This window comes from Siniperca chuatsi, linkage group LG12 (genome assembly GCF_020085105.1).
Source record: "Siniperca chuatsi isolate FFG_IHB_CAS linkage group LG12, ASM2008510v1, whole genome shotgun sequence".
Classification (NCBI taxonomy): Eukaryota; Metazoa; Chordata; class Actinopteri; order Centrarchiformes; family Sinipercidae; genus Siniperca; species Siniperca chuatsi.
This window is the reverse complement of record NC_058053.1, coordinates 25,389,990-25,417,043: the sequence shown is the minus strand read 5'-3', so window position 1 is coordinate 25,417,043 and position 27,054 is coordinate 25,389,990. Positions and strand designations below refer to the sequence as shown.

Below are 27,054 nucleotides of genomic sequence, written 5' to 3'. Positions count from 1 at the left end.
CAATGTTACTCATTGACGTTCCCAGCGCAGAGCATCAAAACCAGTCTGGGGATTCAAACCAGCAATTGTCAAGTGACAATCTCGAACCTGGACAGCTGACTGCATTGCTATTTTAGAAACAATGCTGGTGCCGTTATTGAACTGTTTGTTATTGTCAACAAATCTCATAAAAAGACCTGATGTAGCTTAAGGCCCCGTGCCATGGACCTTCCTTCATTGTCGTCCAGAAACTATTACATAACACAAGTGTCCACTGCTCAGCCTGAAGGGCTTTTAATGAAAAGATCAGAATGGCTCTTCTGCCCTCACAATGCGTCTAAGTGCACAGCTGTGCAAGCTAAACACACTTCTGCTGAAGACTGAAGACAGGGGCTGGCCGTTGAAGATTGTACTGCAAGAAACAGTAAAAACCGTATTAGCCTAGATAAAACCCAACAAATTCGATGATAATGACTAGAAATCAGAAAAAAATGATACCACAAACAAGAGTTTGAAAAGAAAAAAGGCACTGTAAAAAATGAAATGGCACAGTAATAAGAAAACTGGATTCAGAAGTCAAGTAAGTTACATAGTCCCTCATGCCAGAAAGACACAAAGTATCACCAGTGAAAGAACAGCGTTAAGTACCCATGGGAAGTACAATACAGTGATTAATTTACTAAACATCCAAGAGTCCACAAGATTACAGTAAAAAGAGTAAAATATACAACTTACGTTAGACCAAGGGTAAATGAATAGTTGCCTAGAATGTTGTATTAACAACACATCCGTCTGGGATAGCTTCGGCTAGCTTAGTTAGCACAAAACTGATCACAGAAAAACTAATTAAAACATATCAAAGCTCAAAAACAGTCACAAAATAGCTGAAAGAAATCAGCTGAAACTGTCAGTAGGCGTTGCTATAGCAACGGCATGTTTAACTGACGGTAGCAGAACAATTTGCTTTCTCCATGATCGGCTGTACTTATAATGTATCCTTCCTTAATGTGGTTAAGTTCACTTGGACTCATGTGGTTGTGACATACAACTTCACACTTCCATCTCATTCCAGGAATTCAAAACTGATGTGTCATTTAAAATAGTTCCTCATCCCTCTGTGTTGCAACCGATTATGAATACAGGAAAGTATTAGTAAGAATTAGCTAACAAAAACAGCTTGTGGTTGACCATCTGCCCTCTGTAAATAACTCTGAAGGGATTGGTGTGCTGAATGTCTTTGATTGTGGGTTAATCACAACCTCTTAGTACTATAAATAACATTATTTTGCGGTTAGTCTCTCCTAATGAATATCTTTGATTCAGAGTTTCCCCAGTATCTTTGTCGATCATCTTTCGTGCAAATATTTATTTTTTGGCTTGTTAGTTTGGGGTTGTTCATTGTCTTTTGTCTGGATGATTGTACCACTCCATTGGTCTTTAAGAACCCCCAAAACACAAATGAAGTGTACTAGCTTTGATTTGAAAAATCAAAAACGATTTCGAATGGCAACTTAAGACCTTGCCCCATTCACAAATTCAAAACTTGCTTTCAAACCCAGGCACAAACCCCCTCGCCACTGACAGATCGTTGCTCCAGCGTCTCTCTCTTTCCCCTTACTTTGTACAGCGATACGTTTCAGCCATTTTTAGCCGTGTAAATGCCTATATAATACACCTGGCGCTCATCCAGAAATCATAGAAGTGTAGTTACATACTAACTCATGTTTTAATGTCTGAGAAACAGCTCACATTACACTTGTTTGACTTTTTACCAGCCGACAATGAAAGCAGAGCCCGGGGTTCCCGTCTACCCGAGTGTCAAACCGTCACTGACAGTTCAGACGGTGGTTCAAAACATGGTGAGCTCCTGGTAAATATTGCTGCTCCCCTTATCTTGCAAATATCTCATTTTGCATGAATTTGGTAACTTGGTTGGTAAATATGAAAAACATTAGTTTTGAGTCTCAACCATGTTTTGGTAAACTTGATTTAGTTTCTTTTTTTTTAGGCCTGCAACTAACAGTTATTTTCATTATCGATTAATCTGCCAAGCATTTTATTTAAGATGAATCGATCAATCATGTCAGAAAATAGTGAAAAATACCTATCGCGTTTTCCTTGGTCATTGGCGACGCCATCCAGCGTCTTGTTTTGTCCGTCCAACAGTCCAAAACCCAAAGCGATTTACTTTACAATCATATAAAACAGAGAAAACAGCAAATCCTCACATTGGAGAAGCTGGAACCAGGAATTTTTTCCTAAAAAATAAACAATTAATTGAGTACTGAAATTGTTACAGATTATTTTTCTGTCGATTGACTGATCAATTAATCAACTAATAGTTGCAGCTCTAATCTCTCTACTTCTGAGATATCTGACCTCTCGTGGTACATATCTTTAGATTTGAGTTTTCCATCTGCCAGGGGAAAAACTCAGGTTTTAATTAAATATCCTTTCCACCATCCTTACAAGGTTACCATCAACTTACAGAATTATATATCTCATGTTTAGTTGGTTTTCTCATCTTGGTAAACATCTTTTTACTTTTGAGTACATCTTCTCCTGGTGAATACAAATGTGTTTGTAATATGTTTGCTCCGGTTCTCCTTCCTGGCAGATTTATGACTCCTCTGTTGCCTAACAGGCCGCATTAAAGAGTATTATGAAACAACATGGCCTGCCAAAACAGAGGCTTTAAAATCTCGGACTGAAAACAATAGCTTTACCTCTCCATTATTTCACTCATAATGAGACTTGGACATCTAATTTAAGCGGGCTGCACAGTTAATAGTTTGTATAATGTCATTATTATAGATTCCGCAACAAATTATCAGAATAATTGGCAAGCTGGGAAACATTTAATTGAAACATAAAGACATTGTTACAATATTTCTAATGCATTGCTTAATCATTTTGATTCTTCAAAGCATTAAGAAAAATAATCCTCATGGAAGCACAAACATACATCACTTAGTAACCATCTAAGATCAACCCAGGTCTCATTTTATTTTGATTGTTCAGTATTGCTACGCAACATCTTATCATGTGACTACAATGTGTCAGTAAGAAGTCGAGACATTACACAACAACTTTCAGACTGCTCATAACAGTTTTTAGGGTTGTAGCTACAGATTATGTCCAGAGGGGTTTTGGGGGTAAAAACAGCAGAGATTGAACACAGGAAAAGGAAGCTGACACGTCAAAGGAAAGCACTATACGCCAACTAAAATCAAGTTTGCCCTTTGCCAAAATTATGGCATTGAAAGTAAATGCCAGTATACTCATTGAGACTCCAAATCTGTTCATTTAATTCAGTCCACACTTTAAGAGACCAGAACACACTCACAACAAGAATTAACCACAGTGTAATGAAATGATTCTACAAAAGCAAAAATGAACATGAACAAGACTGCTGGTCTACAGTTCATTTACACAATTTATCGCATGCCATTATTCAGAAGTAAAATGCAAACATTAGGCTATGTGATTATGGTCACATATGACAGATTATGTGACCAACTCCAAAGCTATTTGGTAAACTGAAGAATCCTTTTAAAACGATTTCTTAAAAATTATTGGTTATTGTTATAAAAGCAGTACACGTGTTTTTAAACATTAATACTGAGGCTGTAAGTGTGAGGGCAAGTTTAAACCCATGTTGTAGTCTGGTGCTCATACTGGGACTGTTCACTGAACACCACATAACTGGGAAATATGAGTTCATTTGAGCCTAGAGGATATGGACTGGGTGTGTATTGCTGTCTTTGTGAGGACCATCGTAGTGAGGACATTTCTGCATTGTATGGACATTTCGGCTGGTCCTGACTACTTCAAAAGACTGTTTGAAGGCTAAGACTTGGTTTTAAGGTTAAGGTTAGAATTAGGTTTGGGTTAGGGATTTAGGCGTTTAGTTGTGGCGGTTATGGTTAGGGGCTCGGGAATGCAGTATGTCCATGAGGGTCCTCGTGAGTATAGAAAGACAATGTGTGTGCGTGTGAGAGAGATACTTGCAACTGAGAAGCTTAAGGCATAGGGGTGGTAGATAACCCCCCCAACGCACCTATTTAGAACAGCTTGTCTCTTGACTGAAGACAGTTTAGTCTACAGCAGCTGAAGGCCGCAGACATATAGAGACAGGTCGACATTTTAAATCTAGTTCCACTTACTCCACCGTGTATCTCTGATGCTGGATCGCTGTGAATAGCATTCAAAACAGCAGATGTTCTTACTGAAGCAAGTTTAACAAAATTCACTCCCAGTACTTAACAGGTCCAGTGGGAATCAAACCCTCAACCCTGCCAGAGTCAGTGCCTTGCTGCTGAGCTGCAAGAAGTATACTGATCTGCCTGGTAACCAGCTAACACACATCTTCACAACCCACCTAACACAGCACTGCCTACTGCACTGACACACACACCCTTGGGTTAAGTCTGCAGCCTGCTTATAAAAAAAAAAATTAAATGGGGCACAAGCTGCCAGCACTGGAGGGCAGAAAAAAACTGAATAAAATAGAACAGAATTGGTACTGCTCTGTTGGCCGTGCAGTGTGAAATTCAGTGTCAATGTTGTAAATCAACATTTGAAACATGCAACTTAACTAGGAAAATGAATGAGAAATGAGACCTGCTACTAACTGAGCTATATTTAAATGACATTACAGTTAAACATGTTCTGTTTTGTAACTGCTGGGTGTACAAAACGTCTCCAAAAACATCAGCTTTTCAGGAAGTAAGTAGGCATCTATATCCAATCCGGCATGGCGGGTTGCTGACGCTTTCAGCGGACACACCAAATCTGTGCACAATACTTCCTCAGTTAGGGTTACAGTGTATATGCAAAGTTTTCGTGCTCAGCTAATCAGGTCATCGTGATGTCAGCTACAGCTGAAACTATTAGTCCATTAAACAATTAGTTGATTGACTAAAAAAAGTATTAATAATAAATTCAATGTTTTTTTTGGTCATTTTTAAAAAGGAAAAATGCCAAAACATTATTTGGTTCCAGCTTCTCAAATGCGAACATTTGTTCGTCTTTCTTTGTCTTCTTCGTGTTTTAAAACGAGCAATTTAAAATTGTCGACAGCCTCTGGGAAATTGGTCATTTTTTCACCGCTCTCTGATATTTCATAGTACAAATGATTAAATCAAGAAAATAATCAGCAAATTAATCGATAAGGTCAACACAGTTTGGGTGAGGGCAGGGAACTTCATGTTTTGTCCAAAGAAATGGCATATCACAGGTCAGTGTGGTAACCCCCTGCTGTGAGGATGGAGCCAAGTGGCCCAGTTACAGCATGCAATAGCACCTCTGTCTGCGTCTACACTCTGAAATCTGATGGGTGGCTGCTGATTGTGAAAACCTTTGTAAGTCTTGCAGTGAGAACACAGCAAAACTGTCTGGTTTCAGAATGACCAACATGATCATGAGCCCACACAAAACCCTACAAAAAAACAAAACTGGTGTTAAGAGATTTCCTCATAATCACTATTCAGACAACTGCAAGCATGAATGCAGGAACACACACACACACACACACACACACACACACACAGTATTGCTGCAGTGGAGTCGGTCGCACTGCAGAACTGTCAGGAAGAATAACAGCACACTGCTTTGTTGCTTTGACACATACAGAGTGAACACCGTCTCATACACTACATACAAGGTCAATGAGCTACTGGGTTAAACCATTGCTAAGGGGAGGAAGAGGAGGAATAAGATTAAGAAAGACAGTGAGACTGACAAGGTTGACAGCATCTGTGTCTGTATCCAGCGTACACTGCACATTAGTGCAAAAAGCAAAGAAGGACCCTGTGGTTTTGGCTGATCAGGTTTTAGTCTGAATCAGTCAAATAAACCCCAGTCCACATGATTGTGTGATTGGATTCAGAAAAACTCAAAGTCGCCCTATGTTAGCTATCCATCCATCCATCCATTTTCTACCGCTTGGTCCCCGTTAGGGGGTCGCGGGTGACTGGAGCCTATCCCAGTGACTTCGGGCCTTAGGCAGGGCACACCCTGGACAGTGGCCAACTCGTCGCAGGGCGAACACAGACACAGACAAGGACAGACAACCATTCACTCACACATTCATTCAATACGGGCAATTTAGAGTTATCAATTAACCTACACATGCATGTCTTTGGACGGTGGGAGGAAGCCGGAGAACCCGGAGAGAACCCACGGTAACACGGGGAGGACATGCAGACTCCACCCAGAGAGATTGTGTGATGTTGGTCCGGTCCGGGAATCGAACCCACGAACCCACGATCTCCTTATTGGGAGGCAGGAGCTGTAGCCGCTCTGCCACCGTGCACCCCCTATGTTAGCTAGTTAGCTAAAATTCTAAGTTCTGGTTATAAAAAATGTCTGACTAACATAGTTAATTGGAAAATGCCTGCTTTTCTCAAAGTTGAATATTTTCCATTAGAACTTTTGCTCTCAGTGGTTAATTTCACTTAAGAAATATGCTTAAACACACGGTCCTGCTGAGAAGACTGATACCACTCTCATGTGTGTTTAGTACATATGAAGCTGCCACCAGCCAGTTAGCCTAGCTTAGCATAAAGACTGTAAACAGGGGGAAACAGCTAGCCTTGCGATGTCCAAAGGAAAGTAAATCTTCCTACCAGCATGTTTTTCACAGGTGGGAGTTACAAACCAGATCATTAGTTGCTTTGGAAAACACAAATGCCATCTTATATTTGCATGAAGGTAGTTGATTGGAACATGCACTGATTCGCATTTTATTTTGCAGAAATTTCAGAAATTCACTTAAAACTTGCGCAACAATTTGATGGAAACATAACTACTGATGACAACTGACACCAATACATGTTTTCTTGATCATGCTAGTTCAAAATGATCAATATAATATGGTCAGAATCATTATTCATACTTTTTGCTCCATCTCCATCGCCAATAATCCACACCTTGTGTCAAACACACACAACACAACCGACATTAAACAACCAAACCAAAAAACAGACCAATTTTAGCTCCCATTACAGGACAGTGCTTAGAGAGTAGAATTTCCCTTCTACACACACAGTGACACCCAAACTAAGTGCCTCACAGCATGACAAAAGTAAAACTTTCCACTCCTGTCTGTCCTCGGTTGAAATGGTTTCTGCCAGAAACAACATCTGCAGTAGGAACCAACGAGAACCTTTTCATCATTAGAGAGAAACAGGAAAAGAGTGAACAAATAACGACAGGAAGTGTGTTCTGAGTGTATTTTTCATGCACATCTGATATTTGTGTATGAATGTTGTATTCATTATGTCAAACATTTTGTCCCTTTAGAAGCCATACAGAAGGGGACACACACACACACACACATACACAGTAATGTTCAGTAAGTGATCTGCTCTGGGCTCTGCTAGTAGAGCAAGACAAAGAAGAATAGTCGAGTAATACGTCTTCAGTGCTTAAAAACCTGCTCAGACACATATACCCATACATAGAAATGACACACTTGTACAGAGTTATGGAGCTAATCATATAATGACAGTGCAGAGAATGAGTGAATGATAGTCTGACTCAGCTTAAAACCATCAGACCAGCTCCAGTTCTAACAAGTCCTCACCTAAGACTGTCCCAGGCCCAGCTTCACCTGCCATAAAGAAGAAACGTAGCTAACGCCTCTTACACACCAACAGCATCAGTCTGTTGGCTTGCACCGTGAGTCTTCCTCCTCACCTCTTTCTGGCATGAATTTAGATTTATCCAATGCATGCATCAAACTGAATGCATACCTGACCAGAAGTGTCAATAATGGACAATCAACAATGTTACACAGATACAGTCATCTAGCCTGGTTCCAGACTTCTGAGTTGCTGGCCACATCAGATTTTCTTCAGTGATTCAAATACGTCTGGTGTTATGCTGATTTACGCCAATTACAACTTTATAGGTAGATAGAAATTCACTCTGATCATCCCACTTAACAGTCACCTGCTCCCAAGTTACAATTCTATAATCCATAGAGTCACTGTGATAGAGACAGCAAAACCCAGAGAACTATATTAGTATGTAAGCCTGGAGTCACATCATCAGCCCTATACACTTGGCCAGTTTACCACAGGAAGAAGAAACACACGTTTAACTGCTAAACAGGGTATGAAAGCAAAGTACATCTGTTTTTTAACAGTTGAGGAGTTTTGAGGCAGATTGTTCCTTCCTGAAAGACACCTACACAGTAATTGCTGAAGTAGGCGAGCATATTCCTCATTCACTTTCCATCCACACATTTTTCCAAACCAGTCAGAGCATTTGAGGCGGCAACCCTCCAGTCACAAGTCAACCACACTTGCCTCTTGTGCAGCTATTGTGTAGTCAATTTCCCAACATAAAAAGTCAATTATGTACAGTGATTTCTGTATCTCAGTGGGCTACAGTACAGACGCTGCTATGACCTCTGTCGCAGCTGATCCCGTCTTGCAGCTTGGCAGCGCTCTCTCTCTCACACAAAGACAGCGGAGAGACCCTCACAGTATAAATCTACATCCACACTGTTTTGATTCACACTGAGACAAAAGTCGGCAGAAAGAAGAAAGCAGGCTCGCATATTTTCCATCTCTACTGGAGTGCTGTCTGGATGTAGGAGGTAGCTGTGGTTTGGTCTGGACCTGAATCAGGTGTGAGTGTGCTCTCACGTATGAAAGAGCCAGCACAGAAAAACAGTCGCAGTTCCAAGCATACTCCAAGCCATAACATTAACACACATATCCAACCACACACACACACACACACACACACAGGTTCGTCGCCTGTACTTTTCTCTTAGCAATGGAAAACAGACAGGCTTACAGTATCAACAGTTTCTTCACACCAACCACACATACACACACTCACAACTTACTGTGTCAACAGTTACTTCAAACCAGGCCGACCGACCAACCGACAAACCCCAAACACACTCTCACTTTGTTTCGCCCTCTCACTCAGATACACACACTGCCACACACACACACACACACACACTTTATAATAACATCTCCTTTAAACAACAATGACACAAACATTAAAGGCTATGTGGCTGAGCTCAGGGTATAATTAGCACTGCTTCTGTGACTTGTTTTACTGCTTTGTACTACAATGTAAAGCAAACAGGCTAACAAACAAAGGCTAACTTCACCCTTCTGTAATCATGCAACTAATGGATTATCTGTTTGACTTGTTTGGCTCTTCTTTTCTCTGCCTTTTTTTAGTGACATGTTTTAAGAACCAGGCAGACACATTGTTTGAGGCACATACTGATATTGATAATTGAGTGTTAAAAAATGTGATAATGGTATATCGCCAGTATTTGTTTTTTTGACATAAACACAACATACACAAAATACAAAATAAATAAATGTGAATAAACTACAGCAAAACAAATAATCCACCAATGGCATGCAAAAGCACAACAGGCAAGCTAACTGCTAACCCGCTAGGCAACCTTGAACACACTTGTGCTAGTCAGTCACAATAGCTGTAGCTCTCTGAGCTAGCTAGCTTGCTAAGTTTCGGCTAGCAGCAAGCTAGTTAGCGCAGTCTCTAACCAGACCATAAGGTCACACAATTTATTCAAGAGAAGTATTTGTACCATTATCTCCTGTATAATTTCTGTCCACAAACTTGCTTCTTTTGTGGAGCAGTGTATACTCAGAAAGGAGGTGGTTAAATAAAAGTTGATGGTGCAACACAGCTAATAAACTACAATAGCTTCCTCTATTTTTAACTCTCTCTCTTAAAAATATACTGTGCCAACAGTATATCAATGAGCTCCACCTTAACTAGCAACAACATTAAAATTCTTCTTAGACGTTTGTAATATAACGAAATGCGGCAATTCCTGCCTTCATGAGTACTTTTACACTTTCTTGATAATACTTCTGGACTTTTACTGAAGTAAAATTTCGAATTCAGGAACTCTACTTGTAATGGATTATTTTTACATTGTGTTATTACCACCTTTACTTTCGCATTTTACCCTCTTAGGTCAAATGTTCACGTAAAGTATAAACTTTAGAAACAAAGGAAACAGAGTCAGCCTCTGTTCAACACAGTCAAAACGACAGTCCTGATTCCCAGCTGCCCCTGGATCTCCATGAGGGTCGAGAGACATAGACACAGAAAGACAAAGAGAGAGAGGGAAGGAGAGAGAAAGTGGCTTGGCGAGAGTACTGCAGCTGAGGAAAAACACGAAAGGGAAAAATAAAAGAATAAAAAAAAAACTAAAAAAAAACTGAAAATAAAGAAATGAGATTAAATTTTCCAAGAACGAGGGTTGTGCAGTAACACAGCATCAGCAGCCAGAATGACTCTACATCTGTCTGGAATTAAAGAGAGAGGGAGAGAGAGAGACAAAGACAGACAGTGCTGTCCAAAGCTTCCTGCCACAGCAGACCCATACTAACATTTCCCTCTCCACAAACATCAACATTAAAGTATAAAAACAAAAGGTAAAGCCATGATGTTAGATATTTAAAAGCTAACTATTCAGCTGTCAAATATATCTTTTCTAAATTGGATTGCTTTTAACAACTGGACTATGTATCTGGAGATAATTAAATGACACGGATCAGTGGGAGCATTCATACAGCTGAATATTCAAACTCAGGGTGGGTATCGAATCCCAATACCAACCGAAATGTGTCAAGTCCGTTGAGCATCAAACACTGTCAAATATCAAAGCCACCAGCTTTGAATATTTGGTCAGATTTGTAATCTTGTTTACACGTTCTTTGATCAGATCCTCAGTCATTTCCTGATTTAAATCAAAATGTTACTTTATTTGGGCGAAGTTCTTGTACAGCAGCTACAACACTTAACATTTGAGTTAAAGTTAGTCTCCTTTTGTTAAATGAAAAAAGGGTTTTTACAGAAAAACAAGTTTATATTTCTCCAAGTCAGGCATGGAATGTAGTACTGATTGAGTATCTGAACCTCAACTCTTTCTTTTGATTTTGTATAAACAGCTGACTGGATGTGTCAAAGTGGCGGCTGTGCCAACCAGTGGAACATTACTTCTAGTTTGTTTCCAAGATTTTCTTGTTCTTTGACCACATCACCGGGACTATGAGAGGAATGTACTTTAGACCAACACCAAATGGCATCCCTGACCTCTGAACCCTGAGGGTTCTCTGGTCAACATACCATAAAAATAGTGTCACAGAACCAGTGAAATCCGATCACCTAATCAGACTTCCTTGAAAATGTACTAAAGTTTTAAGGTACAATAGGTCTGCTGTTTGTCCATGGATCCTGGAGTACTGTTACTTCATCTGGATACTCCATTAATATGATGTGTTTGTCTCTATGAGTGTGTGTGAGGAAGTCACACACACACACACACACACACACACAGGCTGAGTCATTGCATTCAGCTGCCAGTTGCCTGTTTTAACAACAAACAGCAGAAAAACCATATTATCAGCGCGCGCGCACACACACACACACATACACACACACAGATCAACATTAATATGAGATATAAGGAGATACAAGATGCAGATGCAACTCTTAATGCCAACATTTACAAAACACACACAGCTGGTATCACAGTCAGTTCAGTCTATACAGGTTGTGTGTTAAAATGCCTTTAAACAATCACTTACTTGCTGCGTTTTCACCTTCTGGTGCTGTGTATTTTAGAAAGTATTTTTTAAAAACAATAAATTAACTTTCATTCCTCGTTACTGTGCGACTAAACTAAACACCTTCTACCTTCTCCTGATTGATGTTTTAGTTGATTCTATAATGATTTTTATTAACGTCATCTGATTTTCATATAATGATATTCAGTTTTCCTGTATTGGATTTTGATTTTATAAAAAATTAAACACATAGGATTTTGTTCAGCTTCTACAAATGCTTTCCTTTAAAATTTAATCCAATATCTAATCTCAACCTGACTGAAACTAGGTCATTTTATTACTATACATGTGAATATGGCTGTTAATCTACCTAGGCTGGTCAGCTGGTTCAGGCTTGTGAGACTCCCTTTGGTTATCTGTGCCACCCAGGCCGGTGGCTCTGAAACTCTGAGCCAGAACCAGACGTTCAACAGCACAAAGCTCTTGAGCACCAAAACTACATAAGGTGCCAGAATTTCACTCAAAACTCTACAATGACAATAATGTATTTCCAGCTGTATTTTCGTATTTGGAGCAGTGAAACGTTACACAAGTGGGGCTTGTAAGTGGAAGGTTGGCAGTTCGATTCCTGGGTCGGCAGGATAAATCTGTACGGGGAAAATTAATTACAATTTCCATCTTATTAACACCACTGAAGTGGTCTTTGAACATGGTCCTAAACCCCCAACTGCTGCAGTGAAGTCTACCCTCAAGGGGTGGACAAAATATCAGAAACACCTCTCAATGCAATAATAAAGGATACAACATTACAACATTACAATTCACCACAAACCAAAATGACCAGAAAGCTAAATCAACACCTCTCTAAAACAAACACGGAGGATTAATTGCTGTTGTATTCAGCCACAGTCGTTTTAGCTAGGTGCACCTAATACTCTCAGCGAATTTGTACAGAAATACTTTATTTAAACTCTTTAAACAGTCTCTACTGGTGACAACTCCTTTGGGGAAGGACGTAAAATTGTGAGAATGGGGAAAAACATTCAATCAAATTCACTAAAACAGATATCACCAGCGAATCACCAGTGAATATCAAAGTAATGATATGCTATGAAAAAGAAATAGTTAATAGAGGAGGAAGCTGGTTTTATGAAGCCCGGCACTCCGCTCCTGACGGAAATCACTGAATCTAGACAAACAGTATGTAGCGTTTAGGTTAGCCAGTTAGCATGACTGAACCTCCACGCTGAAAACAGCCATACTAGCCACCTTGAATTAGGTTAGTTAGCCATGAAGCCTTATATGTTATCTGCCCTTATGTTGAATTAAGCAGATACGCGCTCACTGCCAACCAGATAAAGTGGTCAGCGATCCAACAGACTGCCATGAATGAAGCACACACTTTACACACACACACACACACACACATCTCCAGTTTCCTGCTCCAGTCCTGATGCTGTTTAATTAGAGTGTCTCTGCAGGTTTAGCACTGACACAGCAAAACAGACTGCAGTATGGACTACTATACAGGAGTGCTGCATTACACTGAACACTAGCTTAAAACACTGTACTACAGCTTAGTACTGTTTACTTAGATGTGAAATAGTGTTTTACATGTGGTAAGTTCACATAGAGGCACTTGTTCTCAATCCGAATATGTGAAATACGTGACAACATTCACACGTGCGTTCTCACAGTGATGGTTGTTTCTTGCATTGACATGATGGCTTTGTAGGAGCCAAATGTTAACTCTCAAATGTCTGAGCTTTCTTGAATGCACCAAGGACAAAAAGTGTCAAAACAGTCCCTCTTCACAAACGGCTTTAAGGTGCAACGTTCACAACAAAATAAGAGAGACTAAATAGGAAAGCGAGGCCTGGAGTGTCCCTCTGTAGCAGAGCTGCTCTGTTGCTCCTTCACACCCTCTGTGTCTGTCTTACCCCTGGGACAAGAAGGAATTTCCTGAGAGGAGGGATGACTTTTCCATACACTTGGCGAGAGAGACACACACACACACAGAAAGACAGACAGACAGAAAGGAAGAAGAAAACAACATCAGATGGTGACCTGGTTTGACCTCTCGTAGCCACCAATGAGAAGATTCTGACAAACTGCACCAGAGCAGCTGATACAGATGTAACTAGTGCACTGAGTCTGATGTTTATAAGATGACTGCAGAGCTGCCAGAGGAAGCACACAAGACCCACATCGTCTCTTAACGCTTGCAGGCCTCCCCGGTGCCTGGAAATGCGGATGTGCAATTCCCACAACAGTCGAGTATTTAAATGTCCCTGAGCAAGACACTGAAGCCCGACCAATCACTGAGCATAGTTGTGGATAAGAGCGTTATCCAGACTTATTATCTATATTGCTTTGACCGTGACTGTAATACATCACTAACACCTTGGGTGCAAAGTGGACACCTTGCTCTGTGGGTGGTGCTATAGGAAAGCTCATGGATTGAAATCATCCTCTGGGAACAATGAATGTGCTCATTCATTTCATGGCAATCTGCCTCTTACATTTTGATATGATTTTTCGAATGGAAAAGTGGATTTTTTTTTTAACTTGACGGTGGTGCAAGAAGAAAGGCCTGACGGTCACAGAACGACAAAAAGGATTCATCCACTGGAGACTATTAATGTGTCCTAATTCCATACTACAGAGGCTACTTAGTCTAAGCATGTAGTGCTTCATGTAGTGTGTTCATGCTAGAAAAGAGACAAAACATTACCCTAAAAAATATCAGTATTCATACTAATAAACGCTTGATTTTTGAGTGTGCAGTGGATGTACGCTATTTTCCCTACACACAAAAAGGAAATGGAGGAGCTGCTCACAGCTGCAAAAGATGAAAGTGTAGATGGTGACAAAATAGCTAAGTCTCAGAAAAACATTTTGTTTGTTTGTGAAGTTTAACTGTCAGTGACATTCCAAAGTCACAGTTTAATTGACATTAGCTGGCTCAAGTCTTTCATTTCCTGTTTGTGCAAAACAGTCCACTGTGCGGATCCAGGGAGTACATTTATTTTATACAATACTAGAAAAAAACTGTACTATAAAAACATAGTACACAGTACATACAGTTAGTATGTAGTATGGACACAGCAAATTAATATCCACAGCAATTTTAACAAAAATCAATTGGTTTTGACTGGGGCTGCACAATAAATCGAAATATTATCGAAAAAGAAATATGGCCAAGTGCAATATCCAAATTGCAGGAGCTGCAATTTTTTGATAAATGAATAATAATGAAGTACTTTGGTGCTGCAGAGATGCCCTGGCCTACAAATCTGGTTCTCCAGATGTAAGAAAACATGTTTGTTTGGTGCAGACCCCAACAAATGTCACATCATCATGATTTTAATATTTTTTTCAGTGAAAATGAAAATTGTGATGCAAAAATGATCATTCCCACTAATCGTGAATCATATCGCAATCATAACATCTGTCAAAATAATCACAATATGATTTTTTTTTTTACCATATCGTGCAGCCCTAGTTTTGACAGGTAGTTCTGAGATAACAAAGCTGACTGTGGTGGTGGAAAAGATCACAGGGTCACCAAAATCATTAGGTATCATTCTGAACTGACCGCAAATACCCACAGCAGATTATAATTATCTGTCCAGTTGTCACGATATCTTGCTTTGGAGCAACGTGGACAGACCAACATTGCGATCTTTAGGGTTAAAAGTAAGACAGATATCACAAAAAAACTTAATGTTGAATCACAATATTACAAAACCACAATACTCCGATCAGCATCTTGAGAAATCAGTTTCACATTGTATCAGGATTTCCCTGCTGATTCACCTCCTTACTGATGACAACCAGCTGCTCAAATGGCACCGATGTGGAGAAAAGAACACCACAAAACACAATCAACAGAAAATCCAAAGTTAATATCACACTGCTTGACTGGCATTAGATGGATCATTGGGAATTACAGCGCAGAAACACCCATGGGATGAGCACTAACCAACAGTGAAGGATACTGAATCAGAAAGACCAGGACCCGGCAAGTCTCAGATGTGAAGCTCAGCCTGACTGGCTGGTCGAATACATTCAGAGCAGCCTTTAGTTGAAGTAGGGCAGTCGGGATTTTTATACTCCAGTTAACCCTCAACACTACAGGGAGACGCTGAATTCTGCCCCACTTTGCTGCACGCGAGTGTGTTAGAGAGGTGGGACGTCTCGGGCCTGTCCGAACGATTACACTTCGACTGTGATGGGCCTGGTTACAGATTACAGCATGAGACAGAACATCGCATCACTAGTGACTGTAAGTAAATCTGGTTCAAACGAGGTATTAAACATTTGAAGGACTATTGTTCAAAAAATTTCAGTTTTGTTTAAAAATCCCACATCTCCATGCAGTCCAGTGTGACGGACATCAGTGTGATTACTGCATGTGCTCTTGCACACTGGGATCTGTATTAATCAGTGCACGAGTGGAACAAATCACAGAAGTCAAATTAAAGGCTTTTAAGTCTATTTTCTGTACCTACGTTTCCCCATTAAGGGCGACAGTGAGGTCGAAGCCTATCCCAGTTTGCTTTGGACTAAAGGCAGGGAAACAGAAGGAAACATGGTCACTGCCCACTTTCAATGGAAAGGACTAAAGTTCTCACCAACAACCTCTAAAATGGCTATATATCCATCAAGGAGGGTTAGGGCTGGGTATGAAATCTCCACACGTCTTTGGTGCTGACATAAATGTGTCCTCATATAGAAAACTGTCAGTAACTGAAAGCCGGCTTCAAATCTCTGGTTACTTACTTATTCGTTGATCAGATAGTTCCTGATTCAAATCAAAATGTTTGCTGCTTGTGTTAAGACAACATTTAACATTTGAGAAGACTGGTTCTTTAGTTAAATGATTTTTTTTTTTATAGGAAATGTGTTTCTATTTCTTAAGGTAAGATTTTGAAAAGTACCATTTTAGTATTGGATATCTAAACTAAGGTTCTGTATTATATTGGCACCAGTGTTTCTAAACAATACCCAGCCCTAGAGAGGGTTTATGCCACATTCAGACAGATGAGATCGCTGCATCAAAATCAGCATTCTCATTCATTTCAATGAGACACAGACAGAGAAGTCAATCCTGGCTCAACTCTTGCCAAAGCGCAGTCCAACATCATCTGGCAACGAAATAGCAGCGGTGCCATCAACGCATAAAATCCTTTGCTGACCCAGCTTCTACTGGAGGGATCTACAGCCGGACTGCCGTAACTCCATGACGCAGAATTATAAATCCACTTTTAGGGTTGGGGTTGGCTCGTTCAGCCCAGAATCTACAATCGCAGTTCATGTAGACAAATTTTCGTACATGGTCCCATGCATGAAAAATGTCAGGGAAGACATCGTACATCATCATTGACACCTTTGACCTTAACATAAACATGTTGAACTTTATACCGAAACAAATCCATTTCAAAACCTTTATCTAAATATTCCTAAAGTGATCTAATAAACCCTGACGTTCAGTGTGGCAGGATAATCACAATAACCCTGTTATTGGAATTCAGGGTATTCCTAATATTGAGACACGTCTACCTGCAACAAGCCAGACAGTGAGACAGTCTATACAGTATATAGCAGGAGGACAAGCTGGTGAGACAGATTGACCAGCAGGAAGACAGACAGACAGATGGCAGGCCTGCATGTCTGATGATGCTGAATTTTAAATGACTTTTAAATGAGACTTGGGGCAAACCCTGAGCAGGCTGCTCATTAAAGAAAATACAATTAAACACACAGTGATGGAGTCACATCTAAAGGGTCATATGCAACGCAATGAATGAATTTTGAATAAACTATACATTGTGAAAGTCAGTAGTGCGGCTGCTGCGGGTGAACACGCCCATAGCTGTGTAATGCTATATGAATGCCACGCCTTGCTTGTGTCAGCAGCACTGAACGCAAATATTCCGGCTGGAAAAGGCGCTGTCAGCCGGCTGCTGCTCCCCGGCGAACCTGCGCATCCAGGCCGGGAGTCTGTGCTCTGCAGGCCCTGCGGCGTTTAACACAGCACCGAACACACACACACACACACACACACACACACACACACACACGCATGCATGCATGCACAATGAATAACGGCGCTTGCAGGCAGAAATCAACGCTATGTGTGTGTATGCAGTCACCACTGAAATGCATTTAACCAGCTAAAGAGAATGAAAGCCATTTTTCTGTGAAGCTGGTCGTTTTCTCTGCCCCCCCTTCTCCCGCCCCCCCTTCTCCTTTCTCTGCATACACATGCAGCCACTAACGGGATTAATTGGCTTTTATTCCTGCCGATGTTAATTAAAGGCTCCGCTCTCCGTTTGCCATACAATAAAGGTCTAATGTCTGCGAACACTTTTAATCCAGATGTAAATCAGCGAGTGAAAGAGACAGCAGGGTGAATGTGGTGGGATAGAGATGCGTTTAGGTGAAGGGGAATTGGGCTACTTACTGTGCGGATCCAGGGAGATTTCTGGGTGGAAACCCGCAGCCACCAGCGGGCAGACAGAGGAGATGCGTCCGGAGGGAAACCCCGCGGTGTAACGGTCAAGGCTTCGTCGGGATTTCTGCCGGTTTAGTCCCGGTTTTCACCGACTCCCCTTTCCCAGATATCCCAGATTTCCCTGATTTCCCTTGCTGCCACACTGAATCCCAACACCGCTGACACTAACGTCAAGCTACAGGCAGGCAACGTGGACGACTTCCGGGAGGGACTTTCACAATAAACCCTCCTCACTGTCAAGTTACTTGACAAAAAAATAAAAATAACAAAAGAATAGACAAAATAAAATGACTTTTTTTCGAACAAAACGCTTACATGTCACAATGAAATATACTAATTAAAGCCTCTAAACTGTTCAAATAAACGCAATTTTCATTTATTTTATATTTTATACTTTTTCTTTTCTTTTTATTTTTTTGTGAATTTAGTAATACCAGTGTACAACCAATCAATCATACCAGTTAATTTAACAAAAAAGACATACATCAGAAAGTGATATATACAAAAAAAAATAAATTAAGATTAATTTTGGTAGTTTTGACATACCTCTTTACGATACAAAGTTTTGCCCAAAACCAAAAGTTTGGAGCGCTATAAATAAGAAACAATGTTCTACAGTACAGAATGCCTTAGAAAAGTCAAGAAATACTATAAGGGCATCAGTTTCAATGTTATCAGAATAATCCACTAAATCAAGAACTAATATTAGAACTTATGTGAATTTTTTTTTTAAATAAACATTTTTTGTAGCACAAATATGTTTTTTTCTGTTTCCATATCCTGTCCATCATCTCATAATCCCTCAGAATTATCATGTTACCCCTTGGTAAGAACCCCTGCACTATATTATTATAAAACAACAAACCCTTGTTGAGGAACAAATATTTTGAAAAGTGCAGAAAGTATGAAGTCAAACGGAAATGTCGGTTTCAAATTTGTTGGTATTTTATTGGGAAGCTGAAATTATTTAACTTCCGGTATTCTAGACTCTGACTTGACGCATCCTCAGCTCTACGCCGGATCCCAAAAAAAACTCAGCGGGAGCGCGTATCCATGCGCGTTCCCGGAGCCTTGTTTCCTGTCCTGCCCAACCCAGAAATCAGCCTCAGCCAATCAGACCTGATGAGGTCATTCTATTCTATTCTGTTCTATTCATATATTCTTATTATGTATATTCTGTTCTTATCTCTCTCTCTCTCTCTCTCTCTCTCTCTCTCACGCACACACACACACACACATACACACACACACACACACACTTAAGTCAGCACCTTGTTCAGCTTTTAAACTGCTTTTTAGACCAAAGTCTGACCTCTAGTGGTCTGAGACTGCCTGTGTAGAGAGCAGTGAACCAGTGACAAACAAATAGCATACGCTGACGTGTAGACCATTTACCAAAATGCATCATAAGATGCATCATAAGCAGGACCTGTTCAAATGAAAGCATTACAAGTATAAAATACAGGGATTATAAAATCCAGCAAATCACTTCCACACAAGGTATGAGAGACAACTGGACTGTGAGGTTGTAAAATGTAGCTTAGATATGTTGTTTTAAGAAATATATAAAAATACTCTGCTGATAATTCATTTGTATATGATGAGTTTTGTTTTCCAAAACACATTTAATTACCTAGTTTAAAAATAAATAAAAATCACATCTCCCCATTGAAAAATCTGAATCTATGAATTTGCAAATATTTTTAATTTTTTCACGAGTTCAACAGCAGGACACAAGATGTCTCCTAGGCCATTCTCAGTGCGCTGGAGGTTTTAAGTTTCCACATTACACTGTACACATGTGTGCATCTCGTATGTAGAACTCAGATTTAGGGCGAGCACAGAGAAACTTTCCATCTTCAGCAGATTAGTGAAAACTGCCTTCTAGTGCACAGTGAAGCTCAAACTCTTTAACCTTAAAATTCTATTAATTTATCTATTACTGTAATACTGATGTAATTAAAGATTTTCAAAAGGGATTTTACAGGGGTATAATTAATTGATAAATTAATGCATTGGAATATATTAAGGTATTTTCCCCTTTAATGTAAAAAAATATAAAATTGATTCCGTCTCTGTCCATGCCAGCAATGTAAACATCCTGGCACCGCAGGTCGGGATTTAGTAACTTAAAAGTGTGTTGAGGGTATCCTCAGCAACAACAATCAGGCACACAGCAGAGAGGAAGGAAGAGGAGGTGATACAAGCTGCAGCTGTAAACCACACAGTAACACCCCACTTGTGTGTACATTTGCTTTGAGTAGGTGGGGGCAATAGTCATTGTTGCCAAAACCTCATAGGTGCTGACGTTTTCATTGTAAATTTACATGAAATTAATTCAAATTTTAAACCTCAACCACGGATTTAAATCACCTTGAGGTTACAGCACAAAGAGACTCCATGTCAAACAAAAATGTCATATTTCCATCATTACAAAACTCAACATTGACAGTGTGAGGAACCACTGATTATACATACAGAGACACAGAGCAGGCAGATATTAATGTGGAGGTGCAGTCAGTTGAAGCGGGACGTCCCCTGTTGGCTTACAACAGATAGCTGATGGAAAAGGAATTAACCTTTTCCACCCAGTTGTTCTCTGGTTTTAATCTGCATAACACATCTCAGTGCCTTGACAACTTTTTCAGCCCACAGCCCAGATTGCTATCTCAGCCTATCAGGACACTCACGTGTGTGTGCAAAGCAGTCTGCCAGGTGATTTTTGGCTCCCGACCAGAGATAGAGTGGCAGGTAAACCCTTGTAAACTCAGTTTATGCAGCTTTTCACCAGCAGGAAAAGAGCTTACCACCTCTTTGTGGCCCAAAGTCAACATATAAAGGGGATGAAAATGCACAAAGAGCGACTTAACACTGAATCTTGTAGGAAAAGCATTGCTGGTTAAAAGGTTCAAGTCTGTTGCACTTCTGAACACACCCATTGGGTGTAGTCTGATTTATGACCACAATCTTCATAGAAGTGGGCTGGGAACACCTGCAGCACTAAATTTATGCATTGCTTTGCACTTAGTGTGCAGCGTCTTTCCATTCTATTCTTTAACATGCACAGATAGCGAAGAACTGGATCCAGTTCAGGTGATCGGTCCTTCAAAATTCACACAAAGCGGCATCTAGTGAAGCATCCAATGTTCCGCAGAACACACTATCAACAGTAGGAACAATTTCTCTGGTAGAAAGTACTTCCAGTGAAAATGCTGTATAGTGAGGTCTGTGGTTTATCGAGAGTAAGAGGCGTCTTTTAAATCTAAATTCTTAAGAATTTTGTGTTATTTCTGACTTCAAACTTTTGACAACATAGTGTCATGTTTGCATAAATTAAATTTAGGAATATATCAAAAGTCTGAGATCAGACATTGTTGTTATGAGGAACCAACAGGTATTTAAAAACCTCATCAGATTTTTAAAAAAAATATATGTATAAACTATATACAGTAGGGGCTAAAAATCACAATCGATAAGTGGGGAAACGTGTATGTGTGTGTCTGTGTGTGTGTGTGTGTGTTTGATTTAGTTCAGACAACTCTTATACATATAAAACATAAAACAATTTACCATGTTATTGTAAGAAACATATCAAATATCACCATTGTGACATATTAATAAAGATAATAATGCTGCGGTACATATCACAATATTCATTTTTTCCAGCCCATGACCTTCACATTTTACCACTGATATTTATTGTACTTTTTAATCCTTTTAATGTTGTATCCTCAGCCCTGAAACACACATCTTTCTTGTCCAGGTGCTGAGTCCAGAAATCTTTAATTGTGATTTCTGCCTCCTGAGAACTTTCCACACTGGTGTACATTCCCTTTAAAATTTCTATGAAAAGCATAACATTTCAAGCTCAAACTGGCTCTTTGTCAGAAACAGATTTTGTCCTCAGCCTTGTCCCAGATTGCAGTCTGATTCTTTGCAGAATTTGGTGCATTACTAGTCCATAGTCTTGTTTTCATTCTGAAACTAGGAGTTGTCATACAAGGTGATTTGATGTAACCTGTTTTTATAGTCCACTCTTTATGTCTCAGTTCAACTTTCTTTTTATTTTCCTACTCTAGATTTTTTTTACGTCATTGTACTTTATTTTCCTTTCTCTGTAAAGAATAAAAAACACCACCCCCATTATAGAGAAGGATTTACCTCAATGTTCCTCCTCCCACCAGCCCCCCCATCACTCCTGAGGTTAAAAAAAAAAACTAAATGCTGTCTGCAAAATGCTCAGAATGATTTTCTTTTGTGAGAGGTGTGATATGTTGGTGATATTGTAGTTTGTAATCCCCCTGTGTGTGTGTGTGTGTGTGTGTGTGTGTGTTCAAGGTGAGACTATAAATGTATGTCTTGCATGCACATATGTAGGCATGTTGGCATGTATGCATCTATGTTTGTAGGTGTATATGTGTGTTTATATGTGTGTGCACATGGTTGCAGGCTTATCTATAAGCGTGTGTGTGTGTGTGTGCACATGTGGGTACATTGTGTCGGGTACAGTTTCACAGCCTCACACAGGAAGTGTGTTCCTATCTGATTCACTCGTGTTTCTGTAATATTGAACAGAGATGGCATTTGTGTGTCCGCAAGCCTTTTTGCAGAGAGGGTAGTGACAATCTCATTGCACCGTGCAGGAGAAGAAAACTGTGCTCGGTATAGACTACTATCAAACACTGATAATCAATAGCAGCCGATCAGGAGGACAAGATGAGAGTGGGGGTCCTGTGTATGGTGTGTCTGAGTGATGGGAAGGTTGCAGGACGTTCAGGTAAGAAGACATAACGTTGGTAAAATTGCTTCAGAAGTAAACCTGAGCCGGGCTCAGTGAAGTGATAGCTGAAACTGTTCAGACGGAGGTTATTTTACGAACAGCACGACTTTCAGTATGACTGCGAGGGCTTTCATACGCTCTGTCAACGATCTGGAATCAGTTCATAAACTTTAGTGACAATCAGAAAATATTAGAACAGACTGGCAGAACAAAATTAAAGTTATAATGCTTGAAAAAGGTTAGGAGATTATTTAAAGCTGTAATATGCAAATTCCTCCACATCCTTAAATAAATAAATAGAACAAACATGACACTGTATGAACACTGCTCATAAAGTTTAAACAAATTTAGTACACGACATATTGACATCTTTGAGGATACTTCATTTTTTTGTTTTTTTTTAGTGTGACAGAATTAGGATGTAGTGTGGAATTAGGGTGCATTTTTTTGCCTTTAAAATAATAACAGGTTATTTTGGGGTTTGTATAGCTGGTTAGAACGATCACAGAGAGCAGCAGATTGGAAAGTGTCTTCCCTGCTGTCACTGACGCACATCACTCATGGAGTAGTTTCAGTTCGGCTCCCATGTAAACATTCACACAGTCATGGGCTGCAGTTGCACGTTTCCTACCTTACCTTCAGGGAAACTACAATGGCCAGTCAGTCACTCTCCTTGCCTCTTTTCCAGTGTTGCCAGTTGGGGCTGTTTTCCACCCAATTGGGGATACTTATTATTTTACTGGGCCGGGAAACTGAGCTGGACTGGGTCCCCAATGAAAAGATAGGCTACAGTCCAATGAATCGGCCTCGCCTCTTCTGTAATTAATATGATTTAGATTGAGAGGTTGCTAAATTTAGTAGACTCGGAACACAATGACTAATAAATGATGACCAACAAAACCCAATGACATTTCAGTTCGTTACAACAGATTTTTTTTTTCCTATTTGAGATATTATTCATCATACCTCTGTGATTAAAGTCTTAAAAACTGTTACATCGGAGCAGCCCCGTGGCTTGGGAATCAGGCTGCGGACCATCTCTCTCTACCTTGTTTTCTGTCATCTCTCTACTGTCACTGTCTAATAAAGGCATAACACTTCAAAAACAAACATTTGCCTGTTCAGTGTAACGTTATCCAAAAGACATAAATGAGATTTAAATTGACATTTATTTTCATTATTGTGACAATGGTTTTGGATTTGCCTAAACCTATATTATTAGAACAGAAACCGGTGGCAAATCTTGACTGAGCACTTCATATTTCTTCATATTCAGCCACAGAATTTAACAGGGAGGATCTGAGGGGCCAAATCCAGCATCATGGGGTGACAGTGGTGGAGGATGTTTTCAGATGCTTTGTTCAAATAAAACTAGCCATACCACAGTGTAAAAATACTCCTTTACTTTAAGTCCTGCATTCAAAATGTTACTTAAGTAAAAATACGCAAGTATACAAAAAAAATACTTATAGGCCTATTTACTTACTACTTACTACTTATATATCATGATACCATTTTACTGTTGTAGTTGGTTGGAGATAACTGTAACTGCTTTATATGTTGTTTTTTTTTTATATACATCAGTGCAATTATTAATGTGTAAAGTATCCACAGCTTTCAAATAAATGTAGTTTAGTAAATTCTAAATTCTAGTGAAGTAGAAGTATAAAGTACCTCAAAATTGTACTCAAGTACAGTACTTGAGTAAATGTATTAAATTACATCCTACCAAAGTGAGTACAATAACGGCCATTACTGATACGTATGTTACACTGTTACTGGTAACTGGTTCAGTTATCATTAAATATCTGCATCTGCATAATTATACATACATACTATATATGTATATACTATATATACTATATAATGGACGAGATTCGACTCTGCATCATCAACAGCAGAAGACTTTTGAACTGCGATATCATGATCATCACTGAAACATGGCTACACAGCGGCATACCAGACAATGCTATTGAGCTAGCTGGACGCCACACACTCTGGGCAGATAGGACGGCAGATGAATCCGGTAAGACCAGAGGCGGAGGATTGTGCATTTACGTCAACAAAGCTTGGTGTACGAACTATTGTTAGGGGACACTGCTCAGCTAACCTAGAGCTTCTCATGGTTAAATGCAGACCATTTTATCTGCCACGGGAGTTTACTTCCACCATTATAACGGCAGCTTATATTCCTCTGGATGCCGATGCCAAGCTTGCTATGAACGAACTTCATGCGGCCATCAGTAAACAACAGACTGCTCACCCGGAGGCTGCATTTATTGTTGTGGGAGATTTTAGTCACTCAAACTTAAAGGCAGTGCTCATCAAATTTCACCAGAGAGTTTCCAGTCACACCCGAGGAAACATATCCTTGTCTACACAAACATGGCTGTGGCTTACGCCGTGACCCCCCTCCCCCACCTGGGTCAATATGATCACCTTTCTTTGTTCCTCACCCCCAAGTACTCACCTCTCATCAATCGTGTGAAGCCATCAGTGAGAACCATCAAAGTGTGGCCTACCGGGGTAGACTCCACACTCCAGGACAGGCTTCAACTCACAGACTGGAGTATGTTTGCCTCTCAGGCCACCTGTGGCTCTCATATGGACATAGACAGCTACACCTCCTCTGTACTGGACTACATCAACATCACCATAGACAGTGTTACAACTCAGAAGCAGATCACCACATACCCAAATCAGAAGCCATGGATGAACAAGGAGGTGCGCCTCCTGTTGAAGGCACGCAACACTGCCTTCAGATCAGGTGACACACAGGCCTACAGCACTTCCAAATTCCAGGGCAAATCTGAGGGGGGGCATCAAAAAGGCCAAGCACTGCTATAAGCTAAAGTTAGAGGAGCACTTTTCCAACTCCGACCGTCAACGCATGTGGAAAGGCATCCAGGCCATCAGCAACTACAAACCCAGACACTCCACCCCCGTAACTACAGATGTCTCCTTCCTGAACGAGCTTAACGACTTTTTTGCTTGCTTAGAGATAGACAATAGGAAAACTGCCAACAAGTTCACACCCTCAGCTGACCAACCGACCATCACACTCACCTCCACAGATGGATCAACGCGCGCAAGGCTGCTGGACCAGACGGCATCCCCGGTCGCGTACTCAAGGCATGTGCAGAGCAGCTCGCTGGGGTCTTTATGGATATTTTCAACCTGTCCCTCGCCCAAGCAGCTGTGCCAGCATGCTTTAAATCCACCTCCATTGTGCCAGTGCCGAAACACTCTAGTCCAACGTGCCTGAACGACTACCGCCCTGTAGCATACACACCCATTGTTATGAAGTGCTTTGAGTGGCTGGTCCTGGCACACCCAAAGGACTTCCTCCCATCCACACTGGACCCATACCAGTTTGCCTACCGCAGCAATAGGAGCACAGAGGATGCAGTCTCCATGGCACTGCACTCTGTACTTACACACTTGGACAATAAGAACACTTATGCACATGTTTGTTGGCTTCAGCTCTGCATTCAACACTGTCATCCCTTCCAAGTTAATCACCAAACTTGGAAACCTGGGCATGAACACCTCCATTTGCAATTGGATTATGGGCTTCCTGACAAACAGACCTCAGTTTGTTAGGTCAGGCCACAACTGATCCACCACCCTAACACTCAACACTGGCGTACCACAGGGCTGTGTGCTGAGCCCCTTCCTCTACTCCCTCTTCACACTTGACTGCAGGCCTGTGCATGGATCTAACACCATCATTAAGTTTGCAAACGATACTACAGTGATTGGTCTCATCAGCAACAATGATGAGACTGCCTACAGGACCTGGCCACATGGTGCTCAGATAATAACTTGCTCCCTAACACCTCCAAGACAAAGGAGCTCATCGTGGACTTGCTGTTGAGCGTGTCTCCAGCTTCAAGTTCCTGTGGACCCATATTTCGGAGAACCTGTCCTGGACCACCAACACGTCCTGCCTCTTCTTCCTGAGGTCACTGAAGAAGAACCAACTGTCCTCAGCTATCCTGGTGAACTTCTATCGCTGCACAGTAGAGCACACAGTAACATCACTAAAAAGTCTGACAGGGCAAGAAACGCAAGCATGCAGAAGAAAACAATGGTGAATGATAAAATTGTTACCAAAACTGTCCGCTGTAAACATCCATCACAGTGTAAAGACTGATTACTTCATTCAAGTTTGACCTCCTGTACTTACC

General features: G+C 40.5%; 1 protein-coding gene across 3 annotated transcripts in view; it reads right to left on the bottom strand.

Moving 5' to 3' along the window:
- Window positions 1-18,259, bottom strand: part of LOC122885034 (ras-associated and pleckstrin homology domains-containing protein 1-like) — a 67,936-nt gene extending 49,677 nt beyond the window's left edge. For 2 of the 3 annotated variants that reach the window (XM_044215626.1, XM_044215628.1), the window contains exon 1: window positions 18,034-18,259. The gene's annotated coding sequence lies outside the window, so the exon portion shown is untranslated. Of the gene's footprint in view, window positions 1-714; window positions 946-18,033 lie in introns of those variants that run through there. The other variant, XM_044215627.1, reaches the window with a different exon arrangement.
- Window positions 18,260-27,054: the final 8,795 nt, after the last annotated feature.